The 17,692-nt window shown below is 40.2% G+C and overlaps 1 long non-coding RNA gene across 1 annotated transcript in view; it reads right to left on the bottom strand.

Moving 5' to 3' along the window:
- The window catches only part of LOC145436057 (uncharacterized), a 115,491-nt gene that overhangs the window by 44,631 nt on the left and 53,168 nt on the right, over nt 1-17,692 (bottom strand). The gene's annotated exons all lie outside the window — the stretch shown is intronic.

Genomic DNA, 17,692 nt, shown 5'->3' with positions numbered 1-17,692 from the left:
GCCATTGGCAAGCATCTGTTGGATAATCCCGCTTGAGCTAAAAGTTATCGAGACGATAGATTTCGCATCGTTGGAAGGGGCCGTTCAGACTTTCATTTGTGTGCCTTGGAGTCGACTTTTATCAACAAGGTTATGTCAACAAAAGAAGTTCGTGTACCATCTAAAAATAGTTTTAAACGTTTTAAACGTCGCCTAATGTATCAACTGGGGCAATCAAATGATTTAATAATCACACAAAATCAACATCTGCCGTCGCTTTATCAACAATTTCGACGATGACTTGCACGGGAATATAAGCGTACGTCCCAACGTTCTAGGCCAGACCGGACAATATATCCGGCGTATTGGTAGCAGAGGTGGTCAGTAACTAAGTACTTCTACTTTTTGGAAGTACTCAAGTGGTTTTCCTCTACTTCTGGTACTTACTCAAGTAGATCTGATTTCCTCTACTTCAACTTCTACTTCGTAATATTTTGTGATCTACTTACTTACTTTCGCCATTTCCAGTTTGTCAAGTAGAAGTAGTTTAATCCCACAATACGAAAGATAGCCTGAGAAATTTCGGGGCTGTTTTCACGGAGTACCAACATTTAATAATAATAAGAGTCAAGTAAAGCCCAGAAATTTTGTTGCGCTTCGCGCACAGTAGTGGAGTGACAAATATGTTTTCACGAAAGTATCACTGAATATAATTTAGGTACCGGATTGCTTGGTTCCGCTCATGCCGCATTGTCGCCCATATCAAATATCTCATCACAGTAAATATGGTCCACTATAACGTTTGAAACTATACCGTATCGCAATCTAACAATTACCTATCATATCGTAATCTAGCAGCCCATGACGTGTCCTGTTAATCTGGAAAATCGCCTTTTTTGAACGTTACACCTGTTTTAGCTGATCACCTTTGAAGCTTTATTCTGTCTAATAGTGATACCTCCTGGGATGCATCAATACGAATCAAGACCCCTTCCGCATAGATCAATTTGCAGCTATTGACAGTCCATGCGACCGAATTAAGACTGTTTTCAAAACTACTTACTCACTTGAGTAGATTTGAAGTCAGTCAATTCTACTTCTACTTCAAGTAGTTTTAGGGGGCTTATGGAATAAGTACTTCTACCTGGAGTTGAGTAGATTTTTTTCGTCGCCACTTCTACTTGAGTAGCTTTCTTGACTACTTTGACCACCTCTGATTAGTAAAGTATTGCTACGTTGATATTGAGCAAAGTGTAAAACTGGTTTCTATACTTGCTACGGATATCACCCCATTATCAAGTTATACAGCACTAACCAACACCCCAATAGCGCGGATTTGGTTTATATGATACAATAAACCTATGAAATCAAGTTTGAATCCGTGCGGCTGTTAGATTTTTTACATCAGACAACGATATCAATTTCATTGATTGATTGAATAAGCATCATTCGGTGACTACCTACATGTAGTGTATTTCGATCTTGATGTATAGTTTGATTGCTGGTCGAGCTCAGAGCAGAAAGACACTAAATATTCACAAACGGAAAGCTAGATATTTCGAGCCAACTTTTGTAACAAAGCAAGTAAATTTTTTGAGATTTTCACGGTGTATGACCGTTTAGTGTTGACTGTGTTTTAGCTGCCAGCGCCATGCATATAGTGGCCCGCAGTTGAAATGCAATAAATTTCAATCAAAGATGATATATTGAAGTGAAAATTCTAATCTATGAAAAAGGCTCACAGTGCAGAACCTGCCAAGGTTCGTTTGTGAACCGGAACCTCTAAATTTCTGAGGTTCACATACATAACGCGAGCGAGAACTTCACGTTCATACCATCCCTAGTAATTAGTGCATCATGTTACATTGCCGCCGAAGATCTCGCTCTCGCCATTGCGTGTTCAAATAAGCACGCGACCTAGGCTTGTATAATTAGAGATAGCAGATCCCCCGACAGTACCAAAACAGATTGTACTAATCAAATATCCGATATAGAATCTATCATGTATTGTCATTGATCCAATTTGCGATGATTTAGTTCGGTTGTCGTGTAGGTTTCCAGATTTCCAGGCTTTTTGTGTGTCAGACGTCTGGCGCATCTGCCGTTTGTCCTGTTTTAAAGCGCTTGGCCAGCAGGGGTGTTCAAAAATGACTTTTTTCGTAAAATTCTACTGACTACTTGATAAAATTGTTTGGTTACCCAATTGAAGCTTGTTCACCAAATTTGGTTCGATTCCAACCAGTAGCAGCATTGCTACAGAAGAAGAAAGTTTTTTTTATTTATTATCTAAAATTGAATCAAAAATATTTCAAAATTTTATATTCAACCTATGAGATTGTTAGGTTGTCTATAGAAACGATGTTCACCAGATTTGTCTCAATTCCAACCAGTGGAAGCGGAGTTATTGCCGTGGAAAAACTTCGGATTCAAATAAAATAATATTTACGGTGCCCGATTCTGTAATTATTTATGTAGCTGTGCCCACCATAAATACTATTTTATTCAAATGCAAATTTTTCAACATCAATAACTCCGCTTCCGCTGGTTAGAATTGAGCCAAATTTGGTGAGCATCGTATCTATAGATAACATAACAATTTCAGGTGGTTGAGACGGGGCCCGCTAGACGCCAACCCGGTACACGCCAAACGCGCTCTGTGGCTGAGTCGCTACGTGGCGTTTGGCGTGTGAACGGGTTGAAACGCAGAGTGGCGGCGGAATTGCTACTTGACGTTTGACTGTGAACAGCTTGAAATGCATAGTGGCGGCTGAATTGCTATATAGCAATTGGCCTTAGCATTTTACGACACCGCTCAACAACATGGTGTTTGGCATCTGGGATTCCGTATAGGTGCGTGGATTTAGGCGCTGGGGTGGGTACTATATTCAAAGTTGTAGCCCGAAATATACACTTTCTCGGTAGATTCATTTAAGATTTAGTTTCCGAGATTGCCACAAAGGTAGATAAGTTCAGGTCAGCAAGAAGTTAATTTAGCTCATCGCGATGAAATTACAACCGTCTGACATATGTATGAGTCAGACTAATCTGTTTGTCTTTCGGGGCGATGCCGCCTATTTACGCTATACTTTTTAGTAAGCGGGAAACTATTGTTATGATTCCGAGTTGACCCAGATATTTATGCCAGCTAGTTAAGCTAAGTCTGAATTCGCGTTCCAATTCATTATTATCTTTGTCAATATAGAGGAACATATTATCTGCTACATTTATTTGTTGGGTTGCTGATCGAGTTTCCCAGTAGCAATGGCAGCATTGGGTTTAGCCGAGGACTTAAACCGAGGCCTTAGCCGAGGTTTAGCAGAGGCCTTATTAAAATCGTTACAGAAGAAGAAAATAGTTGCAGTCTATGCGACATCAGTTTTGAAACCGTGCAAAAGCTACAAGATCATATTGAGGTAGTAAACTGGGCTAATCGTGTAGAACACGTCGTCAGCCCAGAATTGTAAGGTTTGTCAAGTTTATTTTTATATAGCCCCATTAAATACCGTCTTTCGGACTTTTTAGAACTAGCCTATTCATTCATCTTCGTATCAGTATCAGATGATTATCGTATGACGTAGCTAGCTAACGCTTGTTGTCTAACAGCTGGGGTCGATATAGTTACGACATAGCCGACATATATCCAGACGCCAAACGTCGTCATGAAGATTACAAATTAGAGGCAGCCCGTAGCGTCTTGATAAATGATATATCCGACGGCAGAGGTCTACAAATACAAGTTCGATGCACCCCGTGGCGTCTTGATAGTTGATATAGCAGACGCAAAACGTCGGCATGTAGTACAAATTAGATGCATACAGTGGCGTCTCGATAGTCGATGTATGCATGTATACAGACGGCAAACGGTGAAAATCGATACGACATGGACAAATTAGATGCAGCCTGTGGCGTCTTGATAGTTGATATATCCGACGCCAGAGGTCTACAAATACAAGTTAGATGCACCCTGTGGCGTCTTGATAGTTGATATAGCAGACGCAAAACGTCGGCATGTACAAGTTAGATGCGTGGCGTCTCGACAGTCGATATATGCATACAGACGCCAAACGACATGAACAAATTAAATGCAGACCGTGGCGTCTTGATAGTTGATACATCCGACGCCAGAGGCTATATCAGGGGTGGGCAAACTACGGCCCGCCACGCCGTTCTGTGCGGTCCGCGAGAACCTAAAGAAACTTATTAAAAATATTGATGCGCACTAAAAATGCGCACTAAAAATCGAATTAATGCAGGGACTTCAATAAACTTTTTCTTAGTAAATTTCACCAATATAATTCTAAAGCAGTGGCTCTCAAACTGGCGGGCGCATCCCCCGTTGGGGAAGTGAAAGCGTATGAGGGGGAGGGGACGAAGCTGAGCTCGACTGAAATTTTTTTTGCGCTTCGCGCGATTTCCATTACATTCATTCTATTTGCTCTGTCTTAAGTCTGAATTTCATACTTAAAAATGTCTCATCCACAGTAGTAACCTTCTATTCCATCAAAGTATCCGTTCGGTTTGTTAGCATTCTGCTTGCGTTTTGTGATATGGCGATGAGGGGAAGCGAAATCTTTTACCATCATAAGGGGGGGGGGGGGGGTCGGAGCGTGTCTTAAAAAGTTTGAGAACCACTGTCCTAAGGTGAATACTTCCGATATTATTTTTTTATGTTTTATCTCTGGCGCGACAGCCCGATCTCAATTGACATAATTCGGATCACGAGTGTGATTTCAGATTGGCCACTCCATCTTTAATTATTTCAGTGATGTGCCTATAGAAAACGATTCAGGCGTGTCTTAGGTAGATTCGTTCTCTGTATGCGTAGAATCAGAGTATTTATATTTTATCTACACATAGTAGAAGCGTGTTTGAAGCTAACATGGTTATGATGCTGTCAGCATTGTGTGTCCTGGAAATGAACCAAAAGTGGAATTAGTAAATCTATGTAAAGATAGCTGCTCACAGATATAAATTTCAATCCTGTTCTAAGAATTGGGACAACCGACCAGCCAATGAAATCTCGCCACTGTTTCTGACGCGTATACGATATCATCAAAGCAATGTTCGATTTGTTTTAAATGAGCACATATATTATCTCCATGTCCTCACTATATATAATCAAATACCAATATCGCGTTTTGGTTTATAATCCCAATTTTATATAGTGCGGCCCGCGAATGGATTGAGATGATGAATGCGGCCCGCGAGCTCAAAAGTTTGCCCACCCCTGGGCTATATTGTACCTTGTACCATGTCGATTGAATAGTATATTCCAGAGTTGGATCAATTGTAATTTGTAATTGAGCTGAATGAAATTAATTACATTTTTTCGTTTAATTGTAATTGTAATGTAATTGAAGCATTTCTATTTTGTGTAATTGTAATTGTAATTGTAATTTGATCAAAATTTTGCTCAATTACAATCTCAATTACATTTTCATGGAAACCTGACAATCACAACATAAATAATAATTTATTCAATCATTTATTCGTCGCACCAGTGAAAATCCGGTACGAACCAGGATGACGACGAGGGGCTTTAAGGCCATAGTAAACAGTCACCACATGTAATAATTAGCCTATTTACATCGGTGTTATATGCGTGCTGCGTTATAACTAGATAATTCAGTCACGCTAAACTGTTTCCCATACTTCAGTAGCAACAGAAAACTTTGTGAAGTACAATATAGGCTAAACCAGTGGTTCTCAAACCGGGGGCGTGCCCCCTTGGGCGGCGTGAATGCATCTGAACGGGGCGCGACGCTCCAGTGAACTGAAATCTTTTTCGCGCTTGGCCCGATTCACCTCCGTTTTATGGTTATTGCTCAGTGTATAGTGTGAATTTCGTATTGGATAATTCTCTCAACAACAGCCATAACGTTCCATACCATCAAACTATATGTAAGGATTGCTAACTTTATGGTTTCATTGTGTGCTATGACGATAAGGGAGGCACGGAAATATTCACTGTCATAAAGGGGGGCGTGTCCAAAAAAGTTAGAGAACCAGTGGGCTAAACTAAATCTTAATATTTCAAAAATGGATGAACAGCAAATAAACTCTTCTGAAACCTGTGCTGAACCATTTCCTACACCATGGTCAAAGTTTTTTTTTAATCTCTGACCAGTACCAAGGCTTGTTGCATCAATAGCAAAAAAATTCAACTTTCCAACCAAGGCTTCATCAAACTTGATTACGCATTTGTAGAGATGTTATCCCAATCTCGGCCTCCAATCTTGGCCAAAGTAACCTAATGTTCATCAAATGCAATCTAACAGTTTCCGAGCAAGTGAAAATGTAAATGCGAACCAAAATATTGTAATTCTTGGTTATCAGGAGGTTCTTTCCTTTTGCATTTATTTTAATTTTACTCACCTTATCGGTGTCATCCTTATCGCTGACGCCTTACCAATTACATTTCATTATCCTGACTCATCTCTACATTTCATTGACTGTCCTGTAGCCTATTCCCTGTTAGTCGCTCAAACCTTTGGTTCTTAACAGTCGCTTAAAACATTTTTCTGTGCTTGTAGTTTTCAGTATGTTGTATGATTAGGAATAGTTCGAATACGTTCGAGTTTTATTAATTAAAGGGTATTCTACATATCAGGAACGAAACATGAATAGCTTGAGATTGTTGCTAATTACGTCACTACGGTTGTCAAAGAACACCTCTTTACTGAATCAATTACCTGTTTAAAAGTAATTGTAATTGTAATTATAATTGTAATTAATTACATATTTACCAGTAATTGTAATTGTAATTGTAATTTGAAATTTTTAGCATTGAGTAATTGTAATTGTAATGTAATTGAAACATGCAAGGAAGTAATTGTAATTGTAATTGAATTAAAATATTGTAATTGATCCAACTCTGTATATTCATATTGAAATAAAGCCGAATATTTTTGGCTGACACTCGTCAGGGGTAATCGTCAGCAACTAGTAGAGAATTGGAAAGAACATTGTATATCAACAATCGTATACTATACAATGTTCTTTCGTATACAATGTTCTTTCCAGTTCTCTACTAGTTGCTGACGATTACCCCTGACGAAAGTCAATCGAAAATATTCGGGTTCATTTCAATATGAATATACTATTTACTTATATAATGAAGTTCTGTACCTCCAAGAAACTCTTCATGTCGATTGAAGTGTATGCAAAGCGTGGCCAAACACTGTCCCATCACTGCCGCATCTGCGCTAACTCCTTGGGCGGCGCGGATCATTTCAGTATCAGTTAGCTAATGCCTGTGGCAATCCGCCACCACGCATGAAGAGCAAAACTCCTAATTTCAATGTGCCGACGGAGAGCAAAAATAAAATAAGCAATGCAAAGACTCCCATCCGGTCATTTTATTGTGCTCGTTGCACTGTAGATTAATTTGAATATTGATACTTCAATCGTCATTCATTTCTTGTATGTATGCAGTCTCAGGTATGAGATAGCTGCGAGTGTAAAGAGGGGCAGCAAAGACTCGACGACGATACTAGCCCAGGGTAATCGTCAGCAATTGGAGCTACGCAGTTTTTTTAATTATAATAGAACTACTGATTTCGCAAAACCTGGAAATTAATTAAGTTTCGAGTCAGGAAGAAAGAAAAAATTCAGGTTCAGCTAATGCGCCCGCTATCTAACAAGGCAGTCTCCAGATTGCAGACGCCGAACGCCATGTCGAGGTACGGCGTCGTAAAATGTTGGACACCATGCAGCAATTTAACCGCCACTCTGCGTTTTATTCAACCCGATCACACGCCAAATGCCAAGTCGAAATTCAGCTGCCAGTCTGCGTTCCAGCCCGTTCACACGCCCGGCGCCCGTAGAGACTCAGCCGTAGGGCGTCGTTTGGCATGTTGCGGGTCGGCGTCTAAACGGGTTCAACCCCAGTTGGCAATGTGGCTACAGGTTGAAATCGAACCAAATTTGGCGTGCAGGCTTCAATTAGGTAACAATTTTATCAAGTAGCCAGCAGAATTCGAGAAAAAAAGTCATTTTTGAACACCCCTAGGCCAGTAATAAAAATATCGGAGGCTAGGAAAATTAGCGCTCCGTGACTCGCAGCGCGTGATAGTGATACATCAATGTTCGATGTAATGTTGTAATGACGAGAAGTTATAGTCTTGCCCTGGACAATTCGCAATTGTCACTTTTGCACCGCAAACGCATTTAGGAATGCATTTTAATTGCAAGCCTAATGTAGAAATTGGCTGGTCTTTTATCATTCCGTAGCGAATTCTGAATCAGCTGCATATATGTGGTCGTGTCTTGAAAATTTCAAGCATATCGATTTGAGATGAACGAGTGCCGAAAATCCATTTCCAAAATGGTATAGGTGGCGGCGAAGGTACCATTACCGCCTGACGCTTCCGACGACACCTTTGTGTGTGATCAAAAATATTTGGCACCAAAATTGAGAAACAGATTTCAGTGTGAAGTCATCACGTTTCTGTCTAGCAACTCATCTTCAAGATATTTTGGAATATAGTGGTTATATGTGTAAAAGACCTGAGTTAATCACACACGATTCAGCAACTGCTGCAGAGAATCCATCAACTATCAAGTGTACGACCGCTGAAGCGGCTCGATACAAAAGAGCAAGTGAAAGCACGACGCAATCCTAATACAACTTATATAAGAGACAGTATTGTAGAGCAACGCTGCCAATATGTAGATCACTGTTGAAAATGGATTCCGTGACGCGAGTTTATCACTTTTTTAGGAAAAATATTTTTCAACAAACCTCAACAAAACATCTCTAAACAGCAATATGCTTCTATCAGCATGCTATGTATAGGCAATTACATTAGTTTTCATGGTGGGATATTTCATCTCATACGGCCATTCTATTCATGTGAGCCCTGTAGCTTTAGCAGTTTCGTAGTGAAACTGCCCCGTGATTTCCCTAATTTAAAAAAAGTTACAAATTGGTAATCAGTCATTTTGCAAATCTAAAGGTCTCGCCGATCCCCGATTAAGAACCACTGGTATAGGATATTTCATTTCAGACGGCCATTCTGTTTATGTACGTCCTGAAGTTTTAGCAGTTACGAAGCCAAACTGCTGTATGATCTCCCTAGCTTAGAAAATTTGGTGATCGATCGTGTTGCAAATATAGAGGCCTCGCGGATCCCCTGAAAATGCTTCATGGACCCCCAGGGGTCCTCGGACCCCCGGTTGAGAACCACTGCATTAATTGGTCTTTACCATCTCCGCACATCAAAATACTACACCATCTTGGCAGACAGTAGATATCATATTGATTTAAAACAAAATTAATCCAGATCATGTGCAAAACAGGCTGAACAATTGATACAAACGGCAACAGACTATAATTCATTTACGTATCTTCACTGTTGGAGTGTTCGTATTTGAGCGCAAAATGGAGAGACCTCCCGCAGTGCTGTAATATCATAGTGTCATAAATGGTAGGGATGGTGTGAACGTGAGGTTCACGTTCGCGTTCTGTGTGCGAACCTCAGATATTTAGAGGTTCACGTTCACAAACGAACCTTGATAGGTTCTGCACTGTGAACCTTTTTCATATATTACAATTTTCACTTCATTATAGTATCTTTGGTTGAAATTTATTGCATTTCAACTGCGGGACCGGTATATGCATGGCGCTGTCAGCATAAAAATCAACACTAAACGAGCATGGACCTTTACAATCTCAAACATTATACTTGCTTTGTTACAATTGTTTGCTCGAAATATCCAGCTTTCCGTTTGCGAATATTTAGTGACTCATCTCTGCTGTGAGCTTGACTCGCAATCACACAACATCAAGACCGAAACACTACATGTAGGTAGTCAGGGAATGACTCTTATCCAACTAATCAATGAAATTGATATCGTTGTCCGATGTAAAAAATCTAGCAGTCGTACGGGGTCAATCTCGATTTCACATGTTTATTGTATCATAAAAACCAACTCCTTGGATTGGGGTGTTGGCTACTGCTGTATAGCTTGTTAAAGGGGTAATATCGGTAGCAAGTAGGGAAACCCGTTTTACGCTCTGCTCAATATCAACTTAGCAATACTCGGGACGCCGAATACATTGTCCGGTCGGACCTTGACCGTTAAGGCGTAAGCTCATATTCCCTTGCAAGTTCTCGTCGAAATAGTGGCAAAGCGACGCAAGATATTGATTTTCTGGGATGAATATATCAATTGATTGCCCCAGTTGATACATCTGTAGACGTTTAAAACATCAATAGGTACTTCAGCATTGTGGCATTATGTGGTCCGAATCGTCGCTAGGTATTGCAAGGTTATCACTTCACTGAAATGCAGGTTTGAAATTAGCAATATGACGTCACGTGACGTCACGAGGTTCACGTTCGCGTTCACACAGAACCTTTCAAAAAGGTTCGCGTTCACACGAACCCGAACCTTTCAGAGGTTCACACCATCCCTAATAAATGGTGTCGAATGTGGTCAAAGGCAAATTGATGGTAATTTTTGACCGGCTTGCCGAGCATCAAACTTGATAAAACGGGTATCAATCGAAAGCTGCCGCAGTACTGATGACGAAAATATAACGGAGTGTAGACCAATTTCACTGAGTAGTGAGATTTGCTTGTGTCGACAGTCGACATCATTTATGACACTATGGTAATATGATCTGCGCGCACTTTCGCGATAACATCCTCGTTTTGGTAATTAAGGTCAAGATACCTCATTGTCTCTCTTTCTGCTGTTATCTTAGCTTACGGGTTGTGGTGTTGTATTCAGTTGTAGGCCTACTTAGTTTTGTATATGCGAATGAAGAAGTCACACACACGAGTAAGATTATCTGAACGGTGTAATATCTGCATTTGTGCATACATTTAACCCAGGGGTGGGCAAACTACGGCCCGCGGGCCGCATGCGGCCCGCCACAGCATTTTGTGCGGCCCGTGAAGCCATCGAGAAACGTGATACAAATATTGATAAAAGTTGCGGTGAAGAACGAATTGATTAAACTTATTCCTAATATATTTTATCATAATAATAAGTAACTCAGAATCTCAATATTGCATTTTTAGATTGTATTGTTAGCACAATAGCCCGACCTCGGGCCTACGCATTTTAAAACTCTCGATTGCTAATTATCCAAGACAAGCGAAACGAAAAGAGTTAGTTCGGATGACAATTGTAATTTTTGATTAGAACTATCAGCATTGTGCTTGGAAAAACCGATTGGCGCGTGTTTTTGGTCGATTCATCCTCAATATGCGAAGTTAATTACAAATCCTTTAGAACTTTGGTCTTGACTCATTCATAATGAGTTGTCCGAAGTAATACAAAAAGCGGAAAGTCGAAGATGAATGCTATGAATGTTGCAATCCATCAAATGATAGGTAGGCCCACTTCTGCTCCGGCATCGGTGGTAAGGCAATTTGTATTACTTGTCATAATTAGGGCTGGGCACAATGATTCGAGTACTTGAATCTGAATCGAGTGTTTATTTCAATTACTCGAGTCGAGTAGTAAAAGACGATTGTTTCGAGTACTGAAATGATACGCTCCTCGCCACAGAAAGTTAATTATCAATGAGAATAACAGTTTCGATGCTATTTCCACTGTGGTACCCTTGAAACCTTGATTAGCCGTGTCGTAGCATACCAAACATTAAGTATAAAGCTACTAACGTTACATTTCCGACTTCATGATCATCCCACAACATTGTCACAAGGTGAAATGAAACCGGTATGTCGAAAAAATACGATAGTGTCTTTAATGTGATGGATGACAGGCATTATATTCTTTGTGGTGGCATAAAACGAATCACTCAGGAACTTGATTTTGCCCAGCCTTAGTCATAATATGACATTATAATGAAATTGTTGCTGCAACTAATCACCATTTAAATTCAAACATCATAATTACAGGCACAATTTATCAAAATAACTACGAAGTGCAAAATTAATCAACCAAATTTTTAAAATATTTGGGACAATAGTAAATGATGTTGATGTCGTCCCCACAAAAAATACAGGAATAGGCAAGGTTAATACAGTAAGCATTTTGCTAACACGCATTTAAAGGTAGCATGCTGGTGTCAGCATTGTGTCTTCTGAAGCTTGACCAAACGCGGAATAAACATATCTATAAGTCGATCTTTGCTCACATATTTAAATTGTTATCATATCCTAAGAATCGCCACAACCTAATTTCATCCCTTATTTTGGTGAATTTATTCGGGATGGCCATAGTTTATATAATCTCGGTAATGTTTCTGACGCATGTGCGTTATCAACAAATCAACATTTAAATTGTTTTCATATACACATGTACTATCTCCAAGTCTTCGATTACTTTACATGAGGGGTTCTGAAAGTATGGGCCGAGAAGGGTATGATTTTTGGTCGCGATGACATCATAGCGATCTTTTAAGTTTGTAATATTTGTTGAGTTGCAACAAAAGTTCTTCGTGCGTCGTGCGATCTCCGGTAGATCATTTGTTGTTGTTGGTTATTAAACAAAAATATATGGGACTTATCGCCTGAAGGCCTTTTGAACCACGGTCAAGGACATTGTAAACTAAAAGAGAAGATCGCATAAATGTGGATCGTTTGTAGATTTCCGAGGATACTGTCTTTGGGTACGCTCGGCCAATAAGCGAGACATGTGGAAAAGTCATTACAACAAATTGACTTGATCATAAAAATGTGCTGACCTTTGTATTACATAAATTGGTTTCAAATCACGACAGGATTAACTGTCCGATCTTGTTTTCCCTGAAAAACACTTCCGGGTTCCGTTACGAAGCTCTAGTGTAGGGGTGTGTAACGATCTAAAGCGGGCCTACGAGAGAGCGGACTTGCGAGGTCAACTCCTTGCGCGACAGGACCCATGAAAGCATCAGGATTTGGGCAACATAACAACGGGTAGCCTAAATTGCGGTGCCAAAAAGATTGGCGGCGATAAAACCCTGGCCAAAAATGACCGTCGCTGGCTGGCTAATACAATAGATATTGATATGTCTGGTGGTCGAAATGGTAGGTAGGCCTACTGAATAGTCTGAGTAGACAGTATACAAATGCGACCCGTATGGTGAAATCATACACTCCAATTTTAATGGGCGCGTTCTACGTATCGTATTATACATGCATGTGAAATGGAGCATAGTTATATTTAAATGGATACGATTTGGTGTGTGAGGCTTGGCTCGCGAGATGCCACTAAAATTCGGAATTGGGTCGCAGTAAAAATAGTTCAATACCGCTGCTTTATATAATCGAATAAAAGCTTGCGTTTGGTTTATAAATACGGTCTTACCATAGTGCGGCCCGCGAATGTAATCAGATGTTGAATACGGCCCGCGAGCTGAAAAGTTTGCCCACTCCCGATTTAACCCGATCAATCGGTTAGAACTAGGAACATTCTCTCCTTTTAAAAACACCCCCTTTTCCAAAAATATCCCCCGTTTTTTCGGCTGAATACGCCCCTGCCGGTCATCACGCTTGCTTGCCCAGGGGGCATTACTGATCAGTAGAGATGAGCTAATATTTATTTCTGAGAATCCGAATCCGTCCGATAGCTCGAGTCTGTGTCCCGTGTTTTTACTTTCGTTCTTAAAATATGGGGGGGGGGCAGACCTAGGCAATTTTCGAAACAGGGCGCTGCAGGAAAAAAGGTCAAGGAGCACTCTTCTAAACAATCGCACTGACGAAGCACAATGAACATAACAATGGCCCTTGCGCGTGCTTGCGATGCTCGCAAACTGCGATGATGAAATTGGAGAAACAGTAGTTGTTCTAATTTGCCGTGTGACATGCTGGCGAATTCTTTGCTGCAAGCGTTGAGACGTGCGACCTACATACCGACTATCACACCAGCACGTGTATTCATAGATTATGTTGCTTTGATTCGTTGCAGGTAGCACATCCTTCTGCGTTGCAGGCATCAGAGATTTCGTCATTAAGATTATTTGCCGTTCTACTTGTGAAAAACAATGCCTTACCGATGATTTACTTTGGTTTTCAAACCTGTTGGATACTTTCCAACGGCAAATTAGAACAACTAGCGTTTCTCCAGTTCCATCATCACAGTATGTTGACACACTGCGTGATTATGAATAAAATAGTATTTACGGTGACCAATCCTTTAATTAATTAATTATTTATTACAGTGGTGACCACCGTAAATACTATTTTATTCAAATCCAAATTCTTCGACGGCAATAACTCCGCTCCCACTGGTTGGAATTGAACCAAATTTGGTGAACTTCGTTTCTATAGACAACCTAATGCTTTCGTGAGGTGAACAGAAAACTTTCAATTTTTTTACTATTTATTTTTATATATTAAATAGAAACTTTCTTCTCCTGTAGCGATGCGGCTACTGGTTGGAATTGAAGCAAATTTGGTGTGCAGGCTTAAATTATGTGACCGAACAATAGTATCAAGTAGCCCGTACGATTTGAGAAAAAAAGTCATTTTTGAAGATCCCTACTCTTGGGATATTTAATTAATGTTCTGTGTTGTTTAGGCTTACCATATTTTGTAAATCTGAAAAGAGGACACTTTTTCAAAATTCTTAAACTTGCAAAGCCAGAGGAAGATCCTTAAAAAATGGTTAATTTTCCCACTTAGTGATCGGTTGACGAAAAAAAATTCAACTTTCTGGCTCGACTCGCGAAAAATACAGTTGTTCTTTCACATTAACAGTTGGTTGACTCAAAAAGGTCAATTTTCCGGCCCAGCTCCCTAAATAGCCGCCGGACTGTTACTACAGTGCTGACTTATTGTATCTCAGTCGAAGTCTGCCCTTTATTTAACCAAAATTCTCAAAAAAGAGGACAAATCCTCTTAAAGGAGGGCAAATCCTCTTAAAAGAGGACAAATCCTCTTAAAAACAGGACGTATGATAACCCTAGTGTTGTTGTTGTATATAATAGTTAAAGTTTGTTTTGTATCGTTACTACCGTATCTTGCCTATCTACTTTTGGTTGTTTGTTTTTTGTTAATATTACGTCATGCAGGCAAAATAGTTCCCACATTTCGAATTTGACCACCCTATTGCTGACGTTCGCTGTTCATGAGAGTCAGCCGATAAGATTTTAGCGAATTAATTAACAATATGATGTTATTGTTTCGCGTTATTCTGAAGTTCTGTAACCCAAATGACTTGTTCATCCCATGTTTACATTCGATAATCCGACCATCTCTGCTCGTGAAGCAAGAGTACACGGGGAACTCCTCAAGGTCGTAATTGGGATTTGCTGCAGCGTAGTCAAGCGATGCTCAATGTTTTCGTCGCAATAGATAGCGAGGGCCATTGAATAATGTGCGTGGTGGGCGTAATTGCAGTGGATAAGGATATACCGCAGTCGAATATTTCCGACCTAGTATTTTAGTGAAATAGAGAGATACAGTTTGAACATTTTGAAGCAGGTACCCTAATTAATGCATGGTTATAAAGTGGTTGCCAGTGAACTCGGCGCTTGATTAACTCGGCAATTTGTGAATTCGACCTTTGGTGAACTCGGCCCTAGGTGAATTCGGCCCTTACGAAATTTTGTATTAAAATGTACCTGTACCTCGAAGAAGCTGTTCAAATAAACTGGTAACCAACTATTAATATGAATTATTAAACTAATAATATTGGGGGAAGGGGATATTAGGGTTAGGTGTGGGGGATATTAGGGTTGGGAAGGGGGATATTAGGGTTCACTGGTAATCTGTATCACAGCTGTATCACACAAGTAGCCTAACAGCTGTATTAATCAGCTATCAGCTGTATCACTCAAGTATCAGCTGTATCACCCAGGACCCAGGTATCACTCCGCAACAAGTATCACGTCAAGACTACGTCTGGGATGGAAATAGTCAGGTATCAGAACACATAGGTATCGTCTCCTACAGTGATTATGCAAATACGCCCGTATTGCGTGCAATGTCAGGTGTAAACTAGGTTCAGGACACAGTATAGCAAAGCAACAAGATAATTTCTGCGATGATGAAGTAGACCAGTGGTTCTCTCAAGCTGGGGTCGTGAAAGCGTCTGAAGGGGCTCGCGAAGCTAAGATGAACTAAAAAAATGTTCGCACTTGGCGCGATTTACCTTCGATTCATAGTCTAGACGTGATACTTATTATGCAGAGTGATCACTGAGTTATCCAGCTTTAATACAACTGATACCTGAGTGATACAGCTGATACGTGAGTGATTCAGCTGATATAGCTGATTGATACAGCTATGATACAGCTGATACATCTGATACAGCTATGATACAGCTGATACATCTGATACAGCTATGATACAGCTGATATAGCAATGTAATATAGTGGGTTATCAGATGGCCTGCCCGGTGCTACTCACATTTTATGTGGCAATCAGATAAAAAAATATTGCTCATCAATTGATCAAGGTCGGGGCAAATGTCAACACTCGGAGATCCGTAATTGGAGAAATTTTACAATTCTGAAGTCGCCTAGCTTAGCTTAGCATTGTCGGGAGAAGTCGCATTAAAAGTATACTGCAAGGAAAACTGTCCATTGATAGGCTACTTTCGTACCTGGATAATACATTTCTCGCGAGGGATCGTGAGATACAGTTTGTGATACAGCCGATACAGCTTTGATACAGCTGATACAGCTATATATCCACAGGGCCTTTTAAGCCTATTTTAAGATATGATTGCCGGTACCATATTTCGATACTGGGTAAGGAGGACACTTTTCACGGGCTTCAAAAGTTACTGAAGCAGAATAGAAAACCATATTTGTACACCAAATTTCACTGGGTTGACTAAAATAATTAGAATCATTTTTCGATTTGTCTCCTGAAATAGGCTACCCTCTTCCACCTTATTTATACCAGGATTGTAACCAAGTCACAAGACTCCGAGTCACAAGTCAAGCTCACTTTTATAGTTTAGACTCGAGTCAAGTCGAGTCATTTTCAATTCGCCACCGAGTCAAGTCCGAGTCCAAGTCGTCGAGCAGAGCTTCGAGTCCGAGTAATGGGATAATGACTCGAGTCCGAGTCCAAGTCATTGTGTTGACTGCTCAGTTCTCAGTTAAAGTCTTGTTAAACCCGCTGTTATAACGCTGTCTGGTGATATCGAACTGTTCGCATTTATAATATACTAATTTTCCTCACTTTTAGCAGTTTCTGGTCGCATTTTCAAGTGCCAGTACCAATTTACGAAGCCAAAATAGGGTGGTTAATTTACTATTCTTCGAAATTACAATGAAATGTTGGTCTTGGCCGTCTGAGTCTCGAGTCATATGACTTGGTTCGAGTGATGCGCAATGACTCGAGTCCAAGTCGAGTCAATACACAGATTGACTCGAGTCGAGTCGAGTCATTTCCGCATTTTGAGAAAATGACTCGAGTCAAGTCGAGTCATCAGAAAATCGTGACTCGAGTCGAGTCATGACTCGAGTCATTACAACCCTGATTTATACTAGTGTATCATTGTTGTCTTGTTGACAAAAAAGGTCTGTCTTTTAGGCCAAAATTTAATGTCTTTCGTGGTCTTGTTTCGCATATTTAGCTAATAAGGAGGACAAATAAAGGAGGACATTTCTTCAAGAAAGTGGACAAACCCCCTTAAGGAGGACGTATCATAACCCTAGGTTATCCAGATGATGGGATACAATCTTTTATCATGAATAAATATTGATTATTTGTAATATAAATGGGATAGGCATACACTGATATATTTCCTGGCGGATGCGAAAACATTTTTCTGGTAGTGTGGGACCTTGGTGACATGT

Source organism: Botryllus schlosseri, chromosome 3 (assembly GCF_051294905.1).
Source record: "Botryllus schlosseri isolate E-star chromosome 3, Bs_hap1, whole genome shotgun sequence".
Classification (NCBI taxonomy): domain Eukaryota; kingdom Metazoa; phylum Chordata; class Ascidiacea; order Stolidobranchia; family Styelidae; genus Botryllus; species Botryllus schlosseri.
The sequence above is the reverse complement of the archived record's forward strand: the minus strand, read 5'-3'. Positions and strand labels throughout refer to the sequence as shown.